Source organism: Coptis chinensis, chromosome 2 (assembly GCF_015680905.1).
Source record: "Coptis chinensis isolate HL-2020 chromosome 2, ASM1568090v1, whole genome shotgun sequence".
Lineage (NCBI taxonomy): Eukaryota > Viridiplantae > Streptophyta > Magnoliopsida > Ranunculales > Ranunculaceae > Coptis > Coptis chinensis.
The window spans coordinates 7686143-7690516 of NC_141457.1; the positions used below are offsets into that span (position 1 = coordinate 7686143).

Sequence of the window (4374 nt, forward strand, 5' to 3'; positions counted from 1 at the left end):
ATGTAACTTTATATTTATATTTATAATATATTCATATTTGCTTGCAAAAAAAGAATAAATTGTAAAAGAGTAACCACTTACCTATCCTTGAGAATCCATTTCCCAAGCATAAGGGAGAAACACTTGAAGCCAAGCCACGTCGTTTCGGTTCATATATATGGACTTGACATTTTTGTATCATACCTAAACTATATACATGAATCAACAAAGGAAACATATATCAGCAGAGAACTTAAATAGTACTATCATTATTCTTTCAGCACCGAACACCAATTTAAAATATATAATTCAACCGAACAAGATAACTCCCTTACGATATATAACAAATTGCCCAACTCTAATTTCAACAAAGCAACATTTAATATAAGTCTTCAAATACTCAAATAACATGAATAAAATTAAGTAATGAACTAAACTCTAATTGTATCAAATTCTTTGACTTCATTTCACAAAGCAACGTCTCAAGTTTCTATTTTAGAAATCAGGTCACACACACACACGATGATAAGCATATGAAATTAAGGATGAATAATACAGGTCTAAGGATATAGCTTCGGACTCGGGCAGATTTGGAGAGTCGAACACCTTGCAGACTCACATTGTTCACCCTTGCCCTTTCTAAACACTATCCTAAATGTGGCAACTGAATTTTGGCATGCACCACTAGACTATATTATTATATCTCAACAACGTAGCCATAATATTCGAATGGAAAGATAACTATTAAACCAAAAACCCATCTCAACTAGAGTACAACCATGGACCTTCTACTGCCACCTAATTGACCAGCTAATGAACCAAAGTTCTAGTCCATCCAAAACATACTAGCAACTAACAGTCACTACTAGTTATATGAAAACAAGTGTAACGACGACAGATCCACAAGGTGATGTACAAGAGATCATTATTAGACCAATGAAATATTAAACTAGATGGAATTACCATAAGCATGTAAGTACCATATTGTTCACCTGTATCAAACTAATAGTGGATAGCCTTGCTCATATGATTTAAAGACACTTATATATATATATTGATCAACAAAACAATATTCTATTAATAATAATAGTAACAAGAGTATAACCTTGTTATATTCACTCAAGTAACAAGAGTATAACATTGAAATTTGGTTTGGAAACTCTTACCTGAAATCTTTATGTTGCTTTGTTTATTTGTATAACAATAAATAGGTGTTGTCCTCTTCTCTAGCCAAGCTCATGCTTTCCATTTTTCTTTGTTGTTAGCAGCTCAAGCCTCATTTCCTTACTAAAATAAAAGATAAGTATTAAAGCACCACCTGAAAGCACCACCTGATCTTCCTTTTCTTAAAGAAAGAATGTCCCCTTTATCCAACCATACTATCTAGCAACTCCTTCATACAAATATAAGAACAAATAAGGTATTAGTATTTCATTAACATAATGAAAAATATGAAGGCGGCAGGATTCATGCAAAAACAGTAAGGGCATCATAGCTTTTCTCCAACTACTAATTACTAACACTATATACAAATCAAGCTTTCCATTACGTTTTTAAAGCTACTAAATAATTGATAAGACAAATTATGTGTATTAAAACAAATATAAACTTGTGACCTGCAGGTGCATCCCCCATTTTTATTTTTCAAGTTCCGATCCCCCCACTTTGTTAACTCCTGCATGTATAAGTTAAACATCATGCTTGATGTTAAGCAAGAGGTGTTAACCTTATAAACAGCCTACTATATCATTAACTAGTCAAGCTATATATATATATATATATATCTATCAAGGAAGGGATCAGTATACCATGGATTCTATACCTCACTTTTTACCTTAAATCTTGATAGCACAACACAACATAATTGATGGTGGAGATTATTAAATGTAGATTGGCACACATTAAATGGAGTGAGCCGAGCAGTCGAGCCAATTAAAGCAACGAGAACCCAATCACGTGACTTTTTATTAGTACTCCTCTCACATCTCTCTCGTCTCTTTCTCTTCTTCTTCTCTCTCCTCCACAAAATAACCATTAAAAACAAACAAAAATACAAGTTAAAAAAAAAACAAATGAAATGTTCGAAAATAAAATTTGCATAGTGTAGGTATAGTTTTTGTGCTATTTGTTCGCGCTCTTTCTACGACATTGCACCGTTTTCTTAAGGTAGGTATCCTTGTTTGTTCTTCCAATTTGATTCAATTTTGTAGCTAGTTTTGTTGATTAAATTAGAAAATAAAAAAGATGCACAATTTTCATTTCAAAAAATTGCTAAAGTATCACACTTTCTTCTTTCTAACTTTTTGTATATAACCTTATGAAATCAAGTATGTAATTTTTGTAGGAATTGTTCAATGGTAGAGCTAAGTCTTGAAGAGCTCAAGGTTATTGGGCGTTCTAGCTCAGTCCAAGAAAGTGGAACATCACCTTTCGAAGAGAAGAACAAAGAAACTTGTTCTCCTACAAAGGATGACACTGATACCGTAGAGACACCTTACGTAGGAATGATTTTTGGTACAAGTGAAGAAGCTAAGGCATATTACCAAAGCTATGGCGTAAGCAAAGGGTTTTTGACAATTATAAGATCTTCTAACAAAGGTTGGACAAAATGTGATGAAGTGACAAATATCAAGATTATGTGCTTGCATTTTGGGTCCTACAATAAGAAATTTAATGAAGATGTGGAGAAACTGCGCTTGAATACCTCAACGTAGAGAGGGGAATGCAAAGCACACATGTATATTAAGCTTGGTCGAGAGTCATTGAAGTGGGCGGTTAAACATTTTTATGATGAACACAATCACAACTTTGTCTCACCTTCAAAAATGATATTCCTCAAGTCGAATCAAAACATGCCTGAGGTAGCAAAAGGTATGGTGGAACTCTTTAATATGGCAAACATACCTGTAAACAAAGTCACAACTGTTCTTGGAATTGATATGATTGGTTTCAATGTCCGTAGATGTTGGAATCATCTTCGTGATGTAAGACAAAAAATTGATGTGGGAGATGCTCAGTGGGTCTTTGACCATTTTCAAAGAATGCAAATTGAGAACCCTAAATTTACCTATGCAATGCAATGTGATTTAGAAGGGAGGGTTGTTAATTTCTTATGGGTTGATGCTAGATCTCACATGTCGTATGAACAATTTGGAGATGTAGTCTCATTCGATACTACATACAAGATTAATAAGTATAAGTTACCGTTTGCACCATTCGTTCGCGTGAATCATCACTTTCAAACAATCTTGTTTGGATGTGCATTACTGCAAGACGAGACAAAGGATAGTTTCATATGGCTGTTTGAGACTTGGAAAAAAGGAATGGGAGTTAAGGACCCAGTGTCCTTGATTACTGACTTAGACCTAGCCATGAGAGTTGCTATTCCTAAGGTGTTCCCTACCACACGTCATAGGTTATGTTATTGGCATATCAAGAAGAAGTTTGGAGAGAAGTTGGGAAATTTATACCATAAAATGTCAGAATTCAAACAAGAGATGAAGAGATGCCTAAAATTTACATATAGGATTGAGGATTTCGAGAGAAGATGGGCGACATTGATGATTAAATATGAATTGACTGAAAATTCTTGGCTTATAGAACTTTATAGAGACCGCAACTTATGGGTTCCCATATACAATAAAACCACTTTTTTTGGTGGTATGAACACTACTAGTCAAAGTGAGGGAATTAACAGTTTTTTTAAAAATCACATCAATAGTAACACTACTTTGGTGGAGTTTATTCAAGAGTATGAACAAGTTGTAAAGATTATGGAAGTTCATGATAGAGATGCATATTTTGAAATGGAGCAAAAAAATCATATTATTACTGGAAAGAGTTTCATTTTGAAGCATGCAGCCAAGATCTATACAAAAACAATGTTTGAAAAGTTTAGACTTCAGTTCTTCAATGTTGAGTTATACAAAGCTGAATTTGTTAGTGAGGAATCAAATCCATATGTTGTTAGGTAGATGCGTATCAAGACCGGTAGCGAGGGTGAGCATAATGGAATCTAGAAACTTGTGCAGGCACTTGTGAATGTCATTATTATGAGTTTGTTGGAATACCTTGTGCACACGTACTTAAGGTGCTATCAAAACTCAACATGTATGAAATCCCCAAGTATTTCATTAGCGAGAGATGGCTGAAAGGAGCTAACAAAGTTATAAGAGGTGACATGGGAGAGTCACTTTATCAAGAACAAGTTGATGCCATGAACCTTAGCTATTTGTGTTAGGAAGCAACTAAATGGGCATGTGTTGCCTCCCGAACTCCGGCAACCTACAAAATGTTCTTAGATGGTTTAAGAGAGCTCGGTCTAAAAGTTTCACAATTCACTCCATGTAAGGTTTTTGATGATGATGCTCCTAGTGAATCAAGTGTTCCAAGGGA

At 34.4% G+C, this 4374-nt stretch overlaps 1 pseudogene; it reads left to right on the forward strand.

The window, feature by feature from the left end:
- Positions 1–2804: 2804 nt before the first annotated feature.
- LOC147514666 (protein FAR1-RELATED SEQUENCE 5 pseudogene) lies at positions 2805–3953 on the forward strand (annotated as a pseudogene).
- The last annotated feature ends 421 nt before the right edge of the window (positions 3954–4374 follow it).